The sequence below is a fragment of the Pantherophis guttatus genome, chromosome 8, assembly GCF_059756535.1.
Source record: "Pantherophis guttatus breed Tessera chromosome 8, ASM5975653v1, whole genome shotgun sequence".
NCBI lineage: Eukaryota > Metazoa > Chordata > Lepidosauria > Squamata > Colubridae > Pantherophis > Pantherophis guttatus.
This window is the reverse complement of record NC_142070.1, coordinates 57,974,977-57,999,788: the sequence shown is the minus strand read 5'-3', so window position 1 is coordinate 57,999,788 and position 24,812 is coordinate 57,974,977. Positions and strand designations below refer to the sequence as shown.

At 38.5% G+C, this 24,812-nt stretch overlaps 1 protein-coding gene across 10 annotated transcripts in view; it reads right to left on the bottom strand.

The window, feature by feature from the left end:
- Positions 1-24,812, bottom strand: part of CC2D2A (coiled-coil and C2 domain containing 2A) — a 285,150-nt gene that overhangs the window by 117,489 nt on the left and 142,849 nt on the right. The gene's annotated exons all lie outside the window — the stretch shown is intronic.

Sequence of the window (24,812 nt, the reverse complement as noted above, 5' to 3'; positions counted from 1 at the left end):
ACAAAAAAATGAGATACTTGAATTTACATATACTTACAGCAGCGAGAATTGCTTATGCGCAATATTGGAAAGGAAATAATGTACCACCAGAGGGATTAATTATTCAAAAAATATTTGAATATGCCGAAATGAACAAATTAACTTTAGAATTAAAAGAAAAAGAAGATTCAGAATACTATGCAGTGTGGGATAAATGGTATAGGTGGATTGATAACCGAAATAAAAATAGATAACATTTAGAAGAAAGTTAAAGATAGACGTATGTATGTATGTATGTATGTATGTATGTATGTATTTCTCTTTAGCCAGGTTCTTCCTATGTAAACCAAGATTTTTATGCAGCCCTAGTTCAGTGAAATCCCAATCCACTAGTTTCTAGACTTTCTTTTTTTTTTTTTTCCAGCAGCCAGCAAGCACCCTGCTGCCCATTGGGAGACTAAGGAGACTAAGATAGATCTATTTCGGATTTATAAGCCCTTATCAGTTAGCCACACCTTCATCCCATATGTATGTATGTATGTATGTATGTATGTATGTATGTATGTATGTATGTATATTTCTTTTTAGCCAGGTTCTTCCTATGTAAACCAAGATTTTTATACAGCCCTAGTTCAGTGAAATCACAATCCACTAGTTTCTAGGCTTTTTTCAGGCAGCCAGCAAGCACTCTGCTGCAGTCTGCTGAAAAAAGCCTAGAAACTAGTGGATTGTGATTTCACTGAACTAGGGCTGCATAAAAATCTTGGTTTACGTAGGAAGAACCTGGCTAAAGAGAAATACACATCAAGGCCTACGACTTGTAAAGTCTTCGGCTTCGTGCTTGTGCGAGCAGTGTGATCGGAGATGCCATCTCTCTATAAATACTGGTGGGGAGGTGTGGAGTGCTGGCTTTGTTGTTATAAGCGGGTTGATTGGCTGTGTTGTTACATCTTGATTAGTTGATGGAGTTGATGTTTGCAGATTAGTCGGCTGTTTCGTAACATCCTGTGTGGGCAAGGTCCTAGCTGTGTGCCCATTAGTTTTTTGTGTTATAATGACCTGGGTAATGGGTTGTGTGGTAGCATCCTGAGCTTTAGTTTTGTGACATCCTGAGTCCTGTGTTGCAACATCCTGGGTAGTTGGCTGTGTTGTAACAACCTGAGCTTTAGTGTTGTAACATCCTGAGTTCTGTGATGTATTGTCTTGAGCAGATGGCTGTGATGCAACATCCCGGGCTTTGGTTTGGTTCCGAGTCTGAGGTCTTGTCATGTGCTCATGGCGTGTGTTAGTTTGCTTTGATGGGGATCGGAGGGCGCAGCAGCTGGCGATGCCGCCGTGGTCCGGTCCCAGGACAGTGGTTGCATTTCGTCTATGGGATGGGATTGGGTTTGAATCTGATGAGGATGATTGGTGGTGGCATCATGTGTTATCCTGGGTCCGATGTCAATGTTTGTGGCTGGGGCTCGTTTGTTGACTAGGGCTAGTTTCCAGATATCTGGTAGGCAGGAAGTATCGTCACATTTATTCATGTTATGAGGGTGTTTCTCTATTTCGATGGCTTCCATAATTATTCTCTTGTTGAAGTGTTCAGTTTTGGAGATTAATTTGGTTCCTTCAAAATCAATTTCATGTTCTGTTGTTTTAAGGTACTGGAAAAGGGAGGAAGTTTTTTCTTCTTTTCTGACTTTTCTTGTGTTCTGCGATGCGTGCATTTATTCTCCTATTGGTTTGTCCAATGTATGTGGCTGGGCAGATTTTGCACGGTATTTCATAGACTCCTTGGTTTTCTAGCTGGATCTTGTCTTTGGGGTTTCTTAAGATGTTGGCTATTTTTTGGTCAAGGCAGAAGGTTGTCTTGATGTTGTGTTTGTGGAGAATTTTGCTGATTTTATCTGTAGTGCCTTTGATGTAAGGGAGGATGGCGATGCTGTTGTCCTGTTCTGTGTCTCGGTTCTTGGGGGGTGTATCCCTTTGAATTAGGTTGGTAATTGTGTTTCTTTGGAATCCATTAGAGATTAATACATTTGTGAGAGTGTGTAATTCAGTTTTCAGGTGGTCTTTGTTGGCTAGGCCTTTGGTTCTGGAGATGAGTGTCTTGGCTGCGGAGTTGATCTGTGCAGGATGGTGATGTGATTGAGCTGTTTGTGTGTGTTTTTCCCCCGTAGATGGTGTGTCCTAGGGAGCCGTCAGGTTTTCTGTAGACTAGGACGTCCAGAAAGGGGAGCTGGTTGTTAGCTTCTATTTCAATAGTAAATTGTATTTTGGGGTGTAGGTTGTTGAGATGTGTGAGGAAGTTGTCCGGTCTTTTCTTTCCGTGTGGCCAAATTATGAAAGTGTCATCTACATATCTGAGCCAGAGTTTGGGTTTGTGTTCAGATTTATCTAAAGCATTGGTTTCAAAGTGTTCCATGTATAGGTTTGCGATGACGGGTAAGAGGAGTGATCCCATAGGTGCTCCTTCTATCTGTTTGTATCATTGTCCATTGTGGATGAAGTAAGTGTTGGTTAGGCAGTGGTTGGTCAGACCCAGGATGTGCTTAGGGGGGTTGTATTTGTTTTGGATAGCTGTCAAGGCTTCTTTAATAGGCACTTGGGTGAAGAGGGATATGACATTGAAACTCACGAGTAGGTCACTGGGTTGTAGGTTTTGTTTCTTTATTGTTTCTATGAAGTAGAATTTTTATTTATTTATTTTATTTCCAATTTATATACCGCCCTTCTCCCAGAGGACAGCCAGAATTAACAATATGAAATACAAATATTAAAAAACAATTAATATATATATAAATTTGGCCCAAAAATTAAAAATCACAAACCAATTTAAAACATTTAAAAATTTCTTCTTAAGCCAGCCCGGCTTGCTGGAAAAAGTGGGTTTTAAGGGCACGGCGGAAGGCACTGAGGTCTTGGATTCTCCTTATCTCTGGGGGCAACTGATTCCAGAGGGTAGGTGCCCCCACAGAGAAGGCCCTTCCCCTGGGGGTCACCAGCCTACATAGTTTGGCTGATGGTACCCTGAGGAGGCCCTCTCTGTGGGAGCGCACGGGTCGATGGGAGGTCGTCGGTAGCAGCAGGCGGTCTCGAAGATAGCTAGGCCCTATGCCATGGAGCGCTTTAAAGGTGATGACCAACACCTTGAAGCGCACCCGGAAGACCACCGGGAGCCAGTGCAGCTCGCGCAGGAGCGGTGTTACATGGGAGCGCCATGCTGCTCCCGTCACTACCCGTGCTGGTGGATGGCTTATAAATTAAGAAAAGAAAGGGAAAAACGAATAATTCATCAACTACAGGACAATGAAGGTAAACTACATCAGAGCCCAGAAAAAAAGAAAGAAATAGCAATTCAATTTTTTCAAAATCTATATAAACAAGAAAAGGTGGAAGTAGAAGAAATAGATCAATATTTAAAAAAGGAGGAAATGCCCGTGATAACAGAAGAGGAAAAAAAGATGCTAAATAGGGAGATTACGATGGAAGAACTACAGGAAATTATTAGGAAACAAAAAAAATAACAAAACCCCGGGAACAGATGGGCTACCAATAGAACTATACAAAGGATTAGGAACATCACTAAATGGAATATTATTAGAGGTCTACAACGAGGCACTAAAAGAAGCAAAAATACCAGAATCTTGGAAAGAAGCACGTATTTCATTAATCTACAAAGAAGGGATACAACACAAATCAGTAATTATAGGCCAATTTCCCTACTAAATACCGACTATAAAATTTTTATGAATTTAATGGTGAATAGATTAAAAACAATATTAAATAACAGAATACATCCAGATCAGAATGGATTCTTGCCAACAAGACAAATTAAAAATAATTTAAGAATGGTGATCAACATAATAGAATACTATGAGGTGCATCCAGAGAAGCAAGCAGCGCTTGTTTTTCTGGATGCACAAAAAGCATTCGATCGGGTCAATTGGAAATTCATGACACAACAAATAAAAAATATGAAATTCGGAGAGAAATTTGAAAAGATAATATCTACAATATACACAAGTCAGAAGGCAAGACTATTAGTTAATGGGGAATTAACAGATTTCTTTGAAATAAGTAGAGGAGTAAGACAAGGGTGCCCACTCTCACCCCTTTTTATTTTAACCCTGGAGAATTTACTTAGGAGAATTAGACTAAATAAAAACATAAAAGGACTTAAAGTAAAAGGAGAAGAATACAAGGTCCAAGCCTTTTTTTTTTTTTTTATTTGATTTATATGCTGCCCTTCTCCAGAGACTCAGGGCGGCTTACAATGCGTTAAGCAATAGCCTTCATACTTTTGTATATTTATACAAAGTCAGCTTATTGCCCCCACAAACTGGGTCCTCATTTAACCTACCTTAGAAAGGATGGAAGGCTGAGTCAACCCTGAGCCTGGTAAGATTCGAACCTGCAGTAATTGCAGGCAGCTGTGTTAATAACAGGGTACTTTAAACCACTGTACTACCAAGGTCTTTGCTGATGACCTTGTATTCTTCACAGAAGACCCATTAGAAACACAATTAAAATTGATGGAGGAAATAGAGAAATTCGGCAGGGTGGCAGGGTTAAAAATTAATAAAAACAAGACTAAAATATTAACCAAAAATTTAACAATAAAACAAATAGAAGAATTGGAACAACAATCGGGATTGCAAGTAGTTAAAAAGATAAAATATTTAGGTATAAATTTGACAACTAGAAATATAGCAATTAAGGATAACAATTATGGAGAACTAATACAACAAATTAAAAAAGACCTAGAGAGATGGGGAAAACTTAAACTATCGCTGCTAGGAAAAATTGCGGCAATAAAGATGAATATACTCCCAAGGCTCCTCTACTTGTTTCAAACTATTCCTGTTAAATTAGAATTTTTTTTTTTTTTTTACAAATTTGAACAAATTAATTGCAAAATTTATATGGGAGGGGAAAAAATCGAGGATAAATTTAAAAATATTACAAGACGAGGAGGCTTTGGCCTACCAGCCTGGGAAAAATATTATAGAGCGGCAAGTCTAATATGGATTAAGGATTGGGTTAATTTGGACAACCAAAGAGTATTGAAATTGGAAGGCCACGACTTATTAAAAGGTTGGCATGCTTACTTGTGGAACATCGGAAACAAAACATACAAACATTTTAAAAACCATATGATTAGACATTCATTAATTGATACTTGGTTGGAAATCAAACGTAAGCACTATATGAAAGTACCAGGCTGGATATCTACGTTAGAGGCAACAATGCACCCCAATACAATGTACCCCAACACGTCACCTACTCAAAAAGTAATATGATACAGAGAAATTCTGGATATTAATGGAAGACTTAAATCTTGCCAAGAGCTTAGGGACCAGGGTATAGAATTAGACTGGTGGCCGTATTTATTAATACAAACTAGATATAAAAAAGACAATGAAGAAGGAGGAGTTGATATAAAACCCAACCAATTAGATAAATTATTAGAAATTAAAGAGGGAAAATTAATCTCAAAGATCTATAAATATTTACTAGAATTCGATCTGGCAGAAAACATAGTCAAAGGCCAAATGATAGCTTGGGATAGGAACACTGGAAGAAGTATACAACTAGAAGAGTGGGAAATGATATGGGAAAATAATTGTAAAATAACGAAGGCAACAACATACAAAGAGAACCACTATAAGATGTGGTATAGATGGCACCTAGCCCCTGCTAGATTAGCAAAAATGTACCCAAATTGCAATCCGATGTGTTGGAAATGTAAAAAATCACTGGGAACCTTCTATCATCTTTGGTGGCTTTGCCCAAAAATTAAAAAATTTTGGATGAAAATTAGAATATGGATAACAGAAATAACAGAAGAAGAGATTGACCTAAAACCGGAAATTTTTCTATTGGGCATACTTTAAAAAAGTAGTAGAAAAGAAATAAAATATATCACATTACACATAATTACGGCGGCTAGATTAATCCTAGCCCAATCCTGGAAATTAGAACAGTTGCCAACAGAACAACAAATAATCCAAAAAATATTCATATGTGCAGAAATGGATAGATTAACTTTAAAATTAAACAACAAGGAAGACTCACAATATTACAAAATATGGGACAGATGGTATGAATGGATTAATCGATGGAAAAAAAAACTAAAGTCAAATGCAGTAAGAAATTAAGGGTAAGAAATTTACACCGTCATTAAGAAACCAAGGTGAATGTATATATGTATTTACATGTTCAAATATAGATAATCCTGTTTGTTAGTTTGAATAGATATGTAATTTAGAATTGTACTTTTTGTTTTATAGAGTGGAGAACGTTTTGTATAATCTTTTATCTTTTTAAATTTAATAAAGTTTGTTTTTAAAATTAAAAAAAAAGAAAAGATATTTAAATATTTACAAAATGTGAGGGGGTGTACTCACTTCTGTATATTGAATGATCCTGAGAAATTTTGTTGATTCCCTGGCTGTTACGAAGAAGGCTGTTTACACTAACCACAAAATTAGACTGCAAATTTATGAGAATTGTAAACTAATTTACAAGGATTGTAAAACTGTGCCCTAAATGTCAATAAAATAATGCAGATTTTATTCATCTGCAATTAGCACTCTACTTTATTTGGTGGACTGTAAAATATAGAGCTTTCTTCTTTTTACTTTTTCCTGTGGATTACGAACTATAAAGACAACATTTTTAAACGAAATAACCTCTTTAGTATTATTACAAACTATTTTTCTTATTCTCAGTTGAGATACTATTTTTTCTTTTCATTTGAGGTTTTATTTTTCTTTTCAGCTTTTATTCATCTGTCATATTTTAATACATCTGTGGATTACAAACTATATCTATATTTCACTTGCATTTAAGTTAGCTGCAGGAGGGACCAAAAGGGAACTAAGAACTCCTAGATCTGACAGTGAGAATAATTAACCAGTGGAATGGCTAACCTTCAGAGTTTAGAGTTAAAAAGTGGAGTTTGTAAAGAAGAGATTGGACAGTCATTTGTATGGAATGGTATAGTGTCTCCTGCTTGAGCAGGGAATTGGACCAGAAGACCCCCGAGGTTCCCTCAACTCTGTTATTCCGTTATTCTTAAAAAAAACTTACATTTTTTAAGTTTAAATTTAAAAAAAAGTTTAAATTTTAAAAAAAGTTTAAATTTTAAAAAATTCTTCGAAGTGTTGGGAATTTTGAAAATTTTTATTTTTAAATAAATAATATTTTTAAATAAAAAATTATCTTTAAATAAATTAGAATTTTTAATTTTTTTGAAAATATCCTTTTAAATTTTTAAATATTTTTGTAATTCTGAAATTATTTAGAAATTTTAAATTTTTGATTTAGCTTTTTTTAATTTTTGGAAAAATCTTTTTACATTTTTTAATATTTTGAAAACTGTTGAATATTTTAATTTTTAAATGAGCTAGTCATGAAAAGAAACATAGTTATGGAAAAACAGACTGATGCTGAGTAATGTATGTTCCATGTATACTAATAAAAGAAAAAAAAACAACCAAGAGCATTGTCCTTGCTGCCTAGTGCTGCCCAGTCCAATGCATCCCCACTGCGACTAATCAATCTATTTCATATCCTCCCTCTGGAAGAAAGCATGCAGACATCCAGAGATGAGACATCATCAAGTATAATTGTAACTAAAAGAAAAGTAGCCCAGACTTTCCCAAGAAAAAAAAGGTGAGTGTTGGTGATAGAAGATTTCACTTCTTAGGGGCATGGAACCAGCAGTCTGTAGACCATACAACCAATATAGGAAGGTATGTTGTCTCCCTGAAGTGAAAATCAAAGATGTGGCTGAGACCCTTACTAAAATAATCAAGCCCAAAAATTACTATCCTTTTCTTCTTGTTCACATGGTGACAAATGACATGACAAATCTGAAAACAACATCAAAAGACTTTGAGCAGCTCAGGAAGAAAGTTAAGGAGCAAGGGGGGGGCAGTTGTCAAGAGGGAAAGCTGTGCAGAACGGCTCTCCGTTTAAGAGAGTTGAATACACAGCTTTTTCTATCCAATCGGCGGATTCCTTGGAGGGGAATCAGAAGAAAGGGGCGCCCTGCAGAGCAGCTCTCAGTGGCAGTTGACAGTGCAGATAGCAGGAAAGCCTCGGAGAAGTCGAACGGGGGAAGAAAGGTGGCCCATAATGGTGGCCGTGAAGAAACAACAACAGGCAGCTGGACAACATTAGTGGTGGATTAGCTGGACAACAGAGAGACGGACCTGGGCAAAAGTGATCTTGGCAGCCCTCTGTGAGTGACCCAGGGTGAAGATCTTCTCGGGGGATTGCAAAGAGGGAAGAGTCAGAAGGAGGCCCAAAGAAGGAGGAAATTTCCTCCGTAGTAAAGTGGCGAACAGCAAGTGGGGACCAAAAAAAGAGACAATTTCAACGTGATAGATATCACTGGTGGTGTGAGGGGGAAGAGGAAGAGGAAACTTACCGTTATTACTGATTTAAGTAGACAATTTAGTTTGTGAGCAAAAGTGCTGACTATCAGAGAACACAGGCATTTTGAAGTAAGACTGACTGTTAACTAGGATAATAGGGAGCAAGAGACAAAAACTGGAGACAATTTAAGTAAGAAGAGGAAATTTAAAGAGAAACAAGACTTATTTTGGATGGCCTGCCAATAACTGACGTATAAATCGTAAAAACTTAAGGAGTAAATTTGGATGTGAAAAATTTAATGAAATAGTCGTAGTAGAACATTTTCAAGAGGAAATCATCTCTCTAATTATTATTGTTCTTTCTATGCAATCTTTGGACTACTATTTTATTAGCTCCACCACCTACTGCATTAATTATTGATATTATTAAGTGATTTAATTATAGATCTTGTTATTAATTAATTGTTGACTAAGGGGAAGGTTTGTAGATTAGTTGGCGTAGGAAAGATCAAGAAAGGAAGTTAAAGAATACATAAGAGACATTTAAAAACATAAAATAGAGAGTGAAAGCTGCAAAGTTAAGCATTGAGAATTAACTAGTTGAGAGAGTGATAGTTGAAGGGTGCTGGAGGAAACTAAGAGAAATATAAGGAAGTGGGGAAGTCAATTTAAAGCAGTATTAAAGATGACAAGTATCCCCAATTTGACAAGAATTGGTGCAGGAAGGAAACAAGGAGCTCAAAATACAATAATGGAACTAAGTCCAGCAGGGCAAAGATCTATTGAAGGAATGCTACACAGAGAGAGAGAGAGATCAATCTCATTTAAGGATCTACAACAGCTGCTACAAACAATGCAGGAGGCTATGTTAAAGAACCATGAGGATTTGAAATGAGAGATAGGAGAAGTAAGGAGTGACACGGGAGAAATGAAAGAAAAGATGAGATCAGTGGATGATAAATTTGAATGCTCCCAGCAACGAATTCTAAAAAATGAACAAAAATTACAGGAGTTGGAAGATAGAATGGGAAGGGAAGAAAAAAAAGTGGAGGAGATGGAAGAAAGATTAATTCAAGCCAATAGAGATCTCTAACGGACAATAATCCAATTGGAAATAGATAAGGCTGCCCATTTTCTACAATTTCAGAATGTGTGGGAAGAAAAGAATGAGGACCTTCTGGAGATGATGGCGGAGCTATTGGCAGGAGCATTAGGAATTGGGAAGGAAGAAATGATTAATGAAATGGGTGAAATTTATAGAATCCACACGAATTCTGCAAGTAGACATAATCTACCTAGAGAAGTGCATATTAGATTTGTTAAAAAATCGATCCGCGATGAGATTCTCCATAGGACCAGAGAAGATTCACTAGAGTTACAAGGAAGACAGCTTGTGGTGTTCAAACAAGTCCCGAGAAGGGTAAGAGACTTAAGATGACCCTACCAAATGCTTACAGCAAAACTAACAAGGAAAAAACGTAAATTTTCGGTGGCTGACTCCAGAAGGGATTATGGTATCTTGGAGAGAAAGAAGATTGAGATTGGACATGATGGACAAAGTAGAAGAGTTTTACAGACAAAATTTTGGTAGTGAGGTTGAATTGGAGGAAAGAGAAAGAAGGGAAGAAGGAGAACTAGGAGGACAGTCACCAAATAGGGGGGAATCCCAAATCAAGGAAAAAGAGAATGGGAAAGGAGAGAATGTGGATAACGGGAAAGACAATGATGGTGGATGCAAGGAATATAAAGAAGTCAGACAAACAAGGGCAACAATACCTAAGTATAAGTAGAGGTTTTCAAGAAGCATTAGCAATTCTATCATTAAATGTTAATGGGTTAAATTCTCCAGGGAAAAGGAAAAACTTCTTTAGTAAACTGTATAAGACAACTGTGGATATAATAGTGCTGCAAGAGACGCACATAAAAAAGCAGCATCAGTACCTATTAAAATGCTCTAAGTTAGGAAAGATGTTCATATCTTCATTGCAGCAGAAGAAAAGGGGAATTGCAATGTATGTAAAAGAAGGTATTTTGGCCAAACAAATGTATAAAGATGAAGAGGGCAGAATACTGATAATAGAATTAACTGTGAATGGGAAAAAACTGACGTTAGTTGGAATATACGTGCCAAATGAGGGCCAAAAACTATTTTATAAGAAACTGTATAACATGATTAGAGACTTAGAATGCGATAATTTGTGTATAATTGGTGATTTCAATGCAATTGTAGATAGAGAACTAGACTATAGAAATGACAGACGAAAGAAAGGTGTTAGAAGGATATTACCTAATTCATTTTTCGAGATGGTGGAAGAATTAAGCATAAAGAATTGCTGGAGGGAAAGAAATGAGGATAAGAAACAATATAATTATTCAGGTAGACATCAATCTTGGTCTCGAATTGATATGGTTTGGGCATCGACAGATTTGAATTGGAATTGAGGAAGTTAATATTGACATAAATTCATGGACAGATCACAATCCCATTAAAATTAAATGGAAAGGACAAAAAAAGACAAGGAGGTGGACCCTAAAAAAAGCAATCTTGAATCAAAATGAATTTAAATTAAAAATTGATTTATTATGTATGTATGTATGTATGTATTTATGTATGTATGTATGTATTTATTTATTTATTTATTGGTTCGATTTATATGCCGCCCTTCTCCGGAGACTCAGGGCGGCTTACAATGCGTTAAGCAACAGCCTTCATACTTTTGTATATACCTGCTTAGTAGGGCTTTCGCCCCCCCCCCAAAGCGGTGTTCTTTTTATACAAAGTCCGCTTATTGCCCCCACAATCCGGGTCCTCATTTTACCTACCTCGGAAGGATGGAAGGCTGAGTCAAACTTGAGCCTGGTGAGATTTGAACTTGCAGTAATTGCAGGCAGCTGGCAGCTAAGTGCTACTTAACAGCACTTTAGTCCGCTGCACCACCAAGGCCACCAAGATGGATGATCAAACTTTGTTTTTTTAAAGTAATAAAAGAGGATATGAACAATCAGAACCTGTGGGACATAGCAAAAGCTTTTATGAGGAGTATCGCAATATCATACATGGCCAAAGACAACAAACAAAAAAGACAAAGGCAAAAAAAATTAGAGGGAGATCCTAGCAAACTGGAAAAAGAGCTGCAGAAAGAACCCATAATATGGGAATTGAAACAACAAATAAACACAATTAAACACAAATTAAATATCATTGAAAAGGAAAATATGGCGCAACAAATTAAAAGCATTAAACAAAAAAATTTTTGAGAATGCAAATAAGCTGGGAAAATGACTGGCTTATAGACTAAGAAAACGGAAAGAAAAGAACCAGATTAGTAAATTAGATAATGAAGAAGGAGTTAATTTATCAAAATGAGACAAAGAGGAAGGTAGCATATGAGTTTTTTAAAAAACCTATAAGATAGAAGTAGATAAGATAGTGCAATACCTACAAAAAACAGAATTGCCCAGAATCTCGGAGGAAAGTAAAAATTTATTAAACAATGAGATAACAGCATGGGAGATATCTGAGATATCTTGTAACAAAAAAGTTACAAGGCACCAGGACCAGATGGTCTACCTTCAGAAATTTATAAAAATCACCAGGAATTATTAAACCCACTGTTATTAGAGGTGTACAATGATGTACTTAATGAAGCTAAGATACCTGAATTGTGGAAAGAAGCAACAATCACTTTGATTCCCAAAGAAAATTCCGATTTGACTTATATTAAAAATTATAGGCCAAAATCCCTACTAAATTCAGATTATAAAATTTTCATGACAATTATGGCAGACAGACTAAAGAAAATTTTAGAGAATTTCATTCATACTGATCAAAACGGTTTTCTATCATATTCCCGGACGGCATATAAGGAACAACATCAGGATTATCCTGGATATGATAGAATACTATGAAGTCCACAATGAAAAACAGATGGCGTTGATATTCATCGATGCGCAAAAAGCATTCGATAACGTCAAATGGGACTTCATACTAGAACAATTAAAATATATGGATTTTGGGGGGAAATTTATAAAGATGTTTAAAACAATCTACTCCAGAAAAGAAGCCAGAGTGGTGATAAATGGGGAAACAACAAAGAACATTTTAATCCAAAAAGGCACAAGGCAAGGTTGTCCGCTATCACCACTGCTTTTTATTTTATCACTAGAGGCTTTAATTAGAACAATTCGAGAAGACAAACAAATCAAAGGTTTAAAAGTAAGAAAAGAAAGTTTTAAGGTACAGGCATTTGCGGATGACCTTGTATTTATTATTGAAGAGCCTGTACAATCTGGTTTTAGGCTGATGGAAGTGCTGGAGGACTATGGGGAAGTAGCAGGCCTGAAAATAAACAAGGATAAAACAAAAATGATAGTTAAAAACATGACTGAAAAAAAAAAAGAATTGGAGGGAAAGATAAATATTCAGACTATGAAAAAATAAGATATTTGGGAATTCAATTGACAGCGAGATGCATCACACTTAAAAAAGATAACTATGACAAATTAATGGCGCAAATTAGGTCTGATTTGGAAAAATCGGGAAAATTACAGCTATCTCTAATGGGCAGGATAGCCACCATCAAAATGAATGTGCTTCCGAAAATGTTGTTTTTATTGGTATTGCATACCAATTCGGCTCAAAAAAGATTTTTTTACAAATTTGGACAGACTCATTTCAAAATTCATATGGCAAGGGAAACAACCAAGAATTAGATTCAAATTATTACAAGATGCTAGAGAAAGAGGAGGATTTGGCCTACCAGACTAGACAAAATATTATCAGGCATGGTTTGGCTAAGTGAGTGGATGCATCTTAAAAACACAAGACTATTGGCACTAGAAAGTCATGACTTACAGACAGGATGGCATGCTATTCTATGGGAGGAAAAACATTTAGTCCATCAGTACTTCCGGAGGCATTATATTAAGAGAGCACTTTTGGATATTTGGAAAAAAAAACAAAAAGAAATAATTATATGGAAATTCCTAATTGGATGTCAACATTAGAAATGTACACACATCCAAATTTGACAAAACGAGGGGGAGCTGTCACCTATAAAGATATTTTGAATGAGAAAGGAGAATTAAAACCGAGAAATACTTTAAAGGAAGAAGGAATCGAATTGGAATGGTGGGCGTATCTCCAAATTCAATCTAAATTTAGCAAAGATAAAATGGGGCATAAAGCAAGAATCATCAGAATTAGATAAAATTTTATTTAGCAGGGAAGGCAAGACCATAAGTAAACTATATCAATATTTATTAGAACAAGATATAATTGAGGAACAGGTGAAAGAAATGATGATAATTTGATGTAAATATTTTGGGCACAATATTGATTTGGACAATTGGCAAAGTTTATGGGGAAAAAAAAATTAAAAATCACACTAGCAACTTCCTACAAGGAAAACCTCTATAAGATGTTCTATAGGTGGCACATCCCCCCCCCACAAGATTAGCATGAATGAATAAGGGGAAATCCTCGATATGCTAGAAGTGTGGAGAGACCATTGGGAATTACTACCACATGTGGTGGGAATGCCCAAAGGCACAAAAATTTTGGAATTTATTAAAGAACTGGCTGGAAGAAATTTTGCTCAGATATAGAGGTCAAACCGGAATTTTTCTTATGGGAATTATAGAAAGAAAATATAAGAAAGATACAAATTATTTATTACTGCATATAGTCACAGCAGCACGAATAGCCTTCACTCAAAAATGGAAAGAGAAAGATATTCCAACTGAAGAGGAAATATTACTGAAAATCTTTAACTGCGCAGAAATGGACAGACTCACTTTGGAACTCAAGGATAAAAGTGAAACTAAGTACTACAAAATCTGGGAACAATTTTATGATTGGATTGATAACAAGAGGGTAGCCAAGACAAATGTATAATGTTAGAACAAAAATATAGATGTTATTATAGATAAATGTATTTTTAAGAGATAAATAAATAAATAGAAATAAGGGGAAAAATATTAATATCATATCATATTATGCTTAAATAGTGAACAAAGCTTAAGAACTATATGTTTATATGAGTACTAATATTATTGTAAAGTGATGGAAGATGTTTGGAACCAGTGATGTCATATCTATGTCCAATGTTTTTTAATTTTGTATTATTAATAAAAAAACTTTTTTTAAAAAAGAAAGTTAAGGAGCACAGGTGGTGTTTTCATCTATACTTCCAACAAAAGGTCAACAACAAGGGGAAAAAAGACTATAGAAATAAAGTACTGGTTTAAGAGATAGCTTCTGGCAAGGGATGGGTTGCACCTCACAAGAACCAGGAAGAATGTATTTCGTAAACGACTGGCTCAGATTATCTGAAGGGCTTTAAACTAAAACTGAGGGGTGAGGATGACCAATCTTTAGAATTTTTAGGATCTAATCTCAAGCATAAACCCCAAAATAATCAATCAAACAAGGAGATAGGAAGTGTTGAGAAGGAAGAAAAACTCAGATATAAAGTAGGAGATGTAGAAGCATACCCAGGGTCAGCCATAAAGGACTCAGATGTTAGGGGAACAAACAGGGTGAACTTGAAGTATTAGTATATGAGGGCAGATATGATACAATTGCTATTACCGAAATTTAGTGGTATAAGAAGGATATAAACTGTTCAAAAGAAACAGACCTAACAAAGAGAGGGTGGAGTTGTAACGTAAAAGAAATCCCTACATCTCTAAAAAAAATGTATAAAACCAAGGATGAAAGCCTCCTTTAATGCATGTGGGTGAAACTAAAAGGAAAAAACAATGACATTGTCATAGGTATATACTATGAACCAAGCAGAAGAAATAGATGAAGGTTTTGCTAATCAGTTAACTGATGTTTATAGGAAACACACCACTAGTAGTAATGAGGGACTTTAACTATCCTGACATCAACTGGAAAGCAATTCTGCAGCAAGTGGGAGATTGAACAGGTTCCTTACAAGCCTAGCTGACAACCTTGTCATCTAAAAGGTAGAGGAGGGAACTAGAGGGTCAGCTATACTGGATTTAATTCTGACTAACAGAGATGAAATGATAGAGGGGGTTGAAGTTGCAGGAATTTTAGGGGAGAATGACTATGTCATATTGGAATTCAATATAATGCTGACATAAGCAATAGAACAAAATCAAACCAGTGCATCTGATTTGCATCTATCTTCATGCAAAAAGAAAATATAGAACAATTTACCAAAACATAATGGTAATAGACAGACTAGGAATACAAATTAAAATAGGCAAGAAAACAGTAAGAGAACACCAGTTCACTCTGGACTAGTTCAAATCATCAGGTCCTGATGGATTACATCCAAGAGTTCTGAAAGTGCTGCAGACATGATCTTGGAACCATATGTTTCAAAGATTCTGAAGCACCAGGAACTATCAGAGGACTGGAAAAGAGCTGATGTGCTTCCCATCTTCAAAAAAGGAAAAAAAACCAGACCCAGGAAACTACAGACCAATCAGCCTAGCATCAATACCCTGGAAGATATTGGAAAAAATAATAAAAAACCAGATCTGCCAACATCTAGAAACAAGTAAAGTAATAACTAGCAGTCAGCACAGGTTTGTTAAAAACAGATCATGCCAAACCAATCTTATTTCATTCTTCAACATAGTGACTAAATTAGTAGACCAGTGAAATACTGTGGACATAATATACTTAGACTTCAGCAAGGCATTTGACAAAGTAGTCTAAAACCTACCACTTGGTAAGCTAGAAAAATGTGGTCATAGACTGCATCACCAACAGATGGATTTGTAAATGGCTGACAATGCACTCAATGTGTAGTCCTTAAGGGAACTACATCTACATGGAAGGAAGGAAGGAAGCGATGGGCTACCCCAAGGTTATTTTAGGCCCAGAATTCTTCAATAACTTCATAAACAATTTAGATGAGAAAATAAAATGGGAGCTCATCAAATTTGCAGCTGATACCAAGTTGTTAAGAACAGTCAATACACGAGAAGATAGGCTCAAGATCCAGATGGATCTTGACAGAGTTGAACACTGGGTACTATCTAACAAAATGAAATTCAGTGGAGAAAAAAAGCAAGATTTTATACTTAGTACAGATTGGGTAAAACCTGGTTTAACAGCAGTAAATGTGAGAGGGATCTTGGAGTTCACATGAAGTGTTAGTACCACTTTGTAATGTCTTGGTAAGACTACACTTGGAATACTGCATCCAGTTTTTGGTCACCACAATATAAAAAATGTAGAGACTCTGGAAAGAATGCAGATAAGAGCAATGAAGATGATTAGGGGGATAGAGGCTAAATGAAGAATGGTTTCAGGAATTGGGTATGTCTACTTTAGTGAAAAGAAGGATGTGGGGTGACATGATAGCAGTGTTCCAATATTTGAGGGGGTCAACCTATTTGCCAAGTCCTGCCAGTTCCTGCCATCAAAAGTTGGAGTGGAGTGGTGGATAAATGGGTAATATGATTGTGTGTACATGATGGGAAATAGGGAGGGGGAAATGACAGGTGATGAAGACCAGAGAAGCCTGGAACCAATTTGCACCGAGGCCATGCATCCTGAAAAAGGAATGTGAATTGCCCACATTATCTCACTGTTCTCATAATATCTTGGTGAGCTCCAATTGGCAAAGTACGGACTGGTCACAGGGTAGGGGAGAAAGGAACCTTTTCTATATTTTTTTTGCATGGGAAAACCTTAGAGATAGCCTGACTTTACTTGCAACCAAACTTCCTCTTTGTCGACTTTAGTTCAGCATTCAATACCATCATACCGGACATTCTTCTAACTAAACTAAATCAGCTAGTGGTACCTGAACACAGTTGTAAGAGGATCACAAGCTTCCTAACAGACAGGAAGCAGCAGGTGAAGCTAAGCAAAACCACATCAGACACCTGTACAATTACACAGCCCCCACCCCCAAGAATGTGTGCTTTCTCCACTTCTCTTCTCTCTAAATACCAATGACTGCATCTCAAACGATCCATCTGTTAAACTACTGAAGTTTGCAGATGATACAACATTGATTGGTCTCATTCGAGACAATGATGAATCCGCATACAGACAGGAGGTGGAACAACTAGCCTCTTGGTGCAACCAGAACAATCTGGAACTGAACACACTCAAAACTATATAAATGGTGGTAGACTTTAGGAGAAATCCTCCCATACTACCACCTCTTACAATACTAGACAACACAGTATCAACAGTAGAGACCTTCAAATTTCTAGGTTCTATCATATCTCAATACCTAAAATGGACACCTAACATCAAAAAGGTCATAAAAAAAGCACAAAAAAGAATGTTCTTTCTGCGCCAACTCAGGAAGATCAAACTGCCCAAGGAGCTACTGATACAGTTCTACAAAGGAACTACTGAGTCTGTCATCTGCACCTCTATAACTGTCTGGTTTGGTTCTGCAACCCAACAAGACAGACACAGACTTCAGAGGATAATTAGAACTGCAGAAACAACAATTACTACCAATCTGCCTTCCATTGAGGACCTGTATACTGCACAAGTCAAAAAGAGGGCTGTGAAAATATTTACCCCTCACATCCTGGACATAAATTGTTTCAACTCCTACCCTCAAAACAACGCTATAGAGCACTGCACACCAAGACAACTTGATACAAGAACAGTTTTTTCCCGAACGCCATCACTGTGCTAAACAAATAATTCCCTCAACACTGTCAAACTATTCATGTTAGGCTGCATTACTATTGCTATTGGTCTTCTCATCATTCCTGTCGCCTATCTTCTCCCACTTGTGACTGCATGACTGTAACTTTGTTGCTTGTATCCTTGTGATTTATATTGATATTGTTTCCTAGTATGATTTGATTGTTTATTGTACCGTATGACTGTCACTGGGTGTTGTGCCTTGTGATTCTTGATGAGTGTCTTTTTATGTATACTGAGAGCATATGCACCAAAGACAAATTCCTTGTGTGCCCAAGCACTCTTGGCCAATAAATATTCTATTCTATTCTATTCTATTCTATTCTATTCTATTCTATTCTATTCTATTCTATTCTATTCTATTCTATTCTATTCTATTCTATAGTATAAGAACCTTTTGCTTCAACCTAATGGAGTCGAGGCTCTTTCTTTCCTAAGGTGCCGGAAATTGCCTCTACTGGGGGGACCATTGAAACGATGTCGGCTCAAGGAAGCGACCAGGAAGAGATTGAGGCCTGGGGGGGGGAGTGTCCTCAAAACCCCCTTTCTGGAGGGCTGGATCTATCCAAATGGCTGGAAGAAGATGATCTGCCAAGACCCTGATGGTCCCCCAGGGTTGGGAAAATGGAGGAATGGAAAGAGAAGCCCATGAGGATGAAGTTCATCCACCAGAGCCATGGCAGCCACCGATGAGAACAGTGTGTGGAGCTGGAGGAACAGAACACAGATGAGCCAGATCGAGAGGACTGGATGCTGGAGCAAGACCTAAAGTTCCTGAGAGGTTCGTTCAACAACTTCAAGGCATGAGAGGTGGTGACCCAGGCTGTGAACCTCGCTAACCAGCTGGCCCCAGCCACGATGTGCTATGGAGCAACCGCTTCTGTAGCCACGACTGCAACAGCAGTGGGCACCTTGACTGTGACAACCCTCCCTGCACTGGGCCCTGCACCCCAACCTGCCCCGGCTATGGGCCCAGCTCCTGAGCAATGGAGGGATCGCAAGACACCCACCCTTGCCATAAAATTCAATGGAGACCTGAAGCAGCTGGGGTTCTTCCTGGTGCATGCCTGGACCTATATGTGGGGAGAAGCCACTGAAGGGGTAAAGGAGCGGTGCATGACCATGATGCTGGAGGGGCCTGTAGCTGAGTGGATGGTCACCCTCCATAATGATGACACCCCAGAGCAGAGAAACTTTGAATGTTTATGACCTCCCTTAGGAAGCACTTTGAGTACTCCTTGGCTGACTGAAAAACCAGAGATTGCATAAAAACAATTAGCCAGAGACAGAGGAGTGGGCAAGTGCACCCAAGAGTTCCGAGACCTGGCCTGCTGGCTAACCGATTGGCCAGAAGACATTTTGATCAGCTGTTTCTGAGATGGACTGAGTGACAAGATCTACAATACCTGTGTGTCCAGGGGTGCCCCCACATCCTCCATGGTTGATTCATTCTAGCAGAGGAGGAGATTAACCTGGCACAACCCAAAAATCAGCCAAGTTGTGGGTTGTGGAGATCCCTCCCCAAGAAAAAAAGAGGCACCAAAACACACGAGCAGAGTCCACACCGATGATCCACCGGCTGCTTCAGTGTGGAAAAGAAGGCCACCAAGCTGCTGACTGCCGAGCCACACACCCAACCCAAAAGACAACTCCAGGAGCTGCCAAAAAGCAGGCAAAGCCACCATTGAGAGCCCTAAAAAATAGCCCTAAAAGGAGTGGAAGTTGTAGAGTTCATCTTGTGGTCCGCCGGTGGCCAGTGGAGCTGGCAGCAGAGTCAGACAGTGAGGAGGTTGGGGAGGAACTTGGGCCAGTCCTGGGGGGTGGGGAAAGCTCGGACAAGGGCTGTGCATCGGAAGCAGAGAGGGAGTTAGACAGCAGTGAGGCAGAGGAACAGCTGGAGCCCATTCCCAGTGTCAGCATGCACAGAGCTGCCAGAAGAGAAGAACAATTAAGAAAGCAAGGTAGACTTGGGAGTAAGGCCGCACCTTGGAGATGATTGGCCCCTCCCACAGGACATAAAAGAGGAGCGAACGGGATGTGAGCTTTTGCAGGAAGCAATTAGTTCATCTTGTTTCAAGATTGGAAAATTCTGTTCATGAATCTAATAGACTCGGTGCCAAATTTGGTCTTGCTCTGCATTTGGAAATTGGTTCTCTGGCAGCGTTCCAAGTGAGATAAGGTGGGAGTTGATAAACATTCCTCTGAAAGACTTGTTTGCCAAAGTCTTGTTGACTGTGAATGAACGTAATTCACAGTCATGTTAATAAAAGAGGTTTTACTGGGATTAAGACTTTGCTTCATGCTTTCTAAGGAAGCCTAGGTCAGAACAGTTCAACCCATTTCCCAAAGATGGCAAGAGAACTTCGACCGAACCAATGGACAGCCCAGTAAAATCAACTCAGACTACAACAATGATCTCTTGGTAAGTTGCCTGGTCAACCCAGTGACATCCCATAGAACTGGTGGCCTAATCCTGGGGGTGCAAAGGGAATTTAGTAGCCCTACTGGACTCGGGGTGTACCTGGTATCTGGTCAACTTAGCTGTGGTTGAAATTAGAGGTGAGATGCAAGCAATTTAAGAGTGCCCATAGTGTTTTGCCAACTGGATGGCTCAGTGGCAAGGGGGATCCTGGCGACGTTCATCACTGAGCCGATAGAAATGAGACTCTAAGCTTTATTGGGGACTCAGGCATGGAGTAGCCTCTGGTGTTAGGCCTATCTTGGCTTTTGAAGTGGAACCTTTATGTGCATTGGAGAAGGGGCTTATTAAAGATCTGGCGGGCTACCCATGAGGGGAGCCGGGACAAAGACTGTAAGAAACCTACCCTTAAGATGCCATGGCTAATGCCAAGGAGGAAAGTGGGGGCTGCAACCAAAGAACAGCCCCACAGTAATCTTCAGATCCCCAAAGAATACTGGGACCTATAGGATGTTTTCAGTGAGAAGAGGTCAGATACACTCCCACCTCACTCATCAAATGACTGCTCCATAGAAATCCTGCCAGGGGCTAAACTGCCCAAGCCAAAGCTGTATTCGATGACACTCAGAGAATTAGAGGATCTACGGATCTTTATAGACAAAAACCTGAAGTGCGAGTTCATACAGCCTGCCAGACTGAGAGTAGAAAAAAAAGTAGAGATTCTGGAAAGAATGCAGAGAAGAGCAACAAAGATGATTAGGAGGCTAAAACATATGAAGAATGGTTGCAGGAATTGGGTAGAATCATTTCTGATCTTTGGGGTTGTGGGAAAACTTTCTCTTTTAACTAGGTGAAAACCGCGGGAACTTTTAGAGTCAGTTTTCACCAGATCTGTGCCAATATGATATTTCCAATAAAGTTATTCTTTGATGAATCTACATGCCTTGGAGTTTTGCTTGATGTGGAACTATTAGTTGGAATCCTGACAGGCACCTTCGATCACGTCACTCAAGCGAAAACTACTATGTTTCCCTGAAAACAAGACTGGGCCTTTTGAAAAGACCCATTAGGTCTTATTTTTGAGGATGTCTTACTTTAAGCAGGAGGTGGGGCCTGTGCATAAGGCAGCAGCCCAGGGCCAAAGCACTGGTGGAGCACCAGAGGGTTGGGGAGAGTGCTGAAACATACGGGCATCCTGCCTGCAGCACCCATGTCAGCTGCCCCTTACTGGCCAGAGCTGGAATGCCACTGCGTTTAAGTGCCGGTAGATGCTGGCCTTCCCTCCGGCGGGCCTGGGCAGCTGCAGGAGAGAGACAGGTTGTTCTGTCCCCGTACCACGCACACACACCCACAGACAGCCCGGAGTTAATAAGCCACACGACAAAACTCTTTGATGATAAAGCTGGCAGCAACCCAGTGGCTAGCTGCCAATTCAGACTTTACTCACACAAAACAAAGATTAATCCAAATGCAGTCCGATAAAGCAGACAAAGTCCAGTAAAGCAGAGATCATGGGGTGTTTCCAGTTTTTGCTCGTCACAAACTGAACCGGCCTCCACACCCACATTTATACCCTGTGGGGTGTGGTCCAGTGACTCAGCTAATCTCTGGCACGCCTTCCCCTCTGCTGCGCACGCTTCTCCCTGCGCCTCTGGCGAGCGTCCAGCCAGCACTTTTCTCCTTCGTCACTGTCCACCTGTGGCTGCGGGGACGTGCTTGGTTCTGGGCCTATCTTTTGGCCTTCGGTGTCCTCCAGAGGCATTGCCAGAGAGGAGGGTCCTGGAGAGGGAGGCCTTGCCAACTCCTCTCCTTCACTCTCGGAGTCCTCTCCTGCCAATGACACAGGCTCAGGCAACGGAGCCACAACACTGGCCCATTTCAGCATCTGGCACCCAGATGCCTTCCCTTTCCCCAAGCATTTCTTTGCTAACCTGATTTCCAGCTGTGTCACATTTCTCCGTCGTGTTTCTCGCCGCCGTGTGCAGGAAAACAAAAGTTTGTGGGACTAAAAAAAAAAAAGCTCAATTAATCAATTCCAACCTCTCGTGAAAAAATTAAGACCTCATGAAGTTGGAATTGATTGAACCCTAACCCTGTACAGGACAGTGAGAAATGCGACGAAGAAACACAATAGATCTGGAAATCAGGTTAGCAAAGAAATGCTTGGGCGAAGGCATCTGGGCGGTAGTAGCTGGGGCAAGCTCCGTGGCACCGTGCTGAAATGGAAAATGGAGCAGCTGGCACGAGGGGAGGAGGAGGAGCAGCAGAGAACCAGTTATTAAATTATTTGAATCCCACTACTGCTTATCAATCAAATAGATCAGCAGATAATGCTGTCAATATGGTACAGCACTACATATTGCAACATGTTGAATCTCTAGGGACCTACGCCTGGATCCTTTTTGTACACTTCAGCTCAGCATTCAATACCATCATTCCAGAAATTCTTTATTCTAAATTGCACTTTTTTGTTTTTCTTTAAGTTTCACTTCTCATCTAAGAATCTTCTTCAGCTCTGACTGGATGATGGAGAATGGAAGGAAGAAAAAAACAAAAAAGTGCAGTTGCCTCTTGAAAAAGCACCTTTGGGACAACCATGACCTGGATGACTGAGAATCTCCATAGACATACTTCACTCTAAATTGATTCAGCTAGATACACCTATTCATATTTGTAGATGGATTTTTTTTTTTATTGAAAAGTTTTACAAAAAGTTTACATATTTCCCCCCCCCTTCCCTACCTCAACCTCCACCCTCCCCCCTCCCCTTCCCAGAACAAATTACAGGGTATAAACTTCAACAATCATAATCAATCCTAATCTAAACAATTATGACATTTCACATCTCTTGTTTCTTCAATTCCCTAATTACCCGCCTAGCTTTATTACTTAAAGACACACTAAATATCTATATAATCATTCATAACCTATCTGCAATTTCTTATTCCGATATTTATTTTGAATATAATCTATCCACCTTCTCCAGTCTCTTAAATATCTTTCATTTGAATGATCCTTCAGGTACGCCGAGATTTTTGCCATTTCCGCTAGATTTATAACTTTCATTGTCCACTCTTGGATTGTAGGTAAATCTTGCTTCTTCCAATATTGTGCCACCAACAGTCTTGCTGCAGTTATTAAATTCAAAATCAATTTAGTCTCTATAACTGTACAATCCGTAACTATACCCAAAAGAAACAGCTGTGGTGTAAATTTCAACCTCTTTTTAAGAATATTTTGTAAAATCCACCAGATTTTAATCCAAAATGCTTTAACCTTTTTACATGTCCACCAAATGTGAAAATAAGTAGCATCCTCACAATTACATCTCCAACATTTTGGTTGTACATTCGGATACATACGAGATAACTTTTTTGGATCTAGATGCCATCTATAAAACATTTTATAAAAGTTCTCCCTTAAATTTTGCGCTTTGGTAAATTTCACATTTGTTACCCATATTTTCTCCCACGTTTCCATCATTATTGGCTGTTCAAAATTCTGCGCCCATTTTATCATACAGTCCTTAACTAGCTCTGTTTCCGAGTCCATCTCTATCAGTATATTATACAATCTTTTTATATGCATTGGGCTTTGATCTCTAATTTGTTTAATTAAATTTTCATCACTTTGTATAACACCAGTTTTCTGGTCTTTTCTCCATCTGGCTTGTAATTGTACATATTGAAACCATGTTTGAATTATTTTCTCCTCTTTCAACACATTCACAGATTTTAATTTTAATATACCTCCCTCCATAATGAGAATATCTTTATACGTAATTACATCCTGTCTACATTCTATACTCGTATTTTCTATTGCGTGCCTGGATGCTGTCCATATAGGTATTTTTTCATTTAACTTATATTGATATTTCTTCCAGACACGCAATAAAGCATTTCTCAGTATATGACTCTTAAATGCTCTGTCCACCCTTTTTTCATACACTAAATAAGCATGCCAACCATAGACCAGATCATACCCTTCAATATTCAATATCCTTCCATTTGTTAAATTAATCCAATCACTAATTGCTGATAAAACAGCTGCTTCATAGTACAATTTTAAATTTGGCATTTTCAGTCCTCCTCTTTCTCGTATGTCCTGCATTATTTTCAATTTTATCCTTGGTTTCTTACCTTGCCATACGAACTTATTAATACCTTTCTGCCACTCTTCCAGGTTGGCATCCTTTTTTAGTATTGGTATCATTTGAAAGAGGAACAAAAACCTAGGCAACACATTCATTTTTATAACTGCTATTCTACCCAACAAGGACAATTGTAGTTTTTTCCATTTATCCATTTCAACTTGTATTTTATGCCATATCAATTCATAATTATACTTATACAATTTACCATTAGAAGATGCAATATAAACT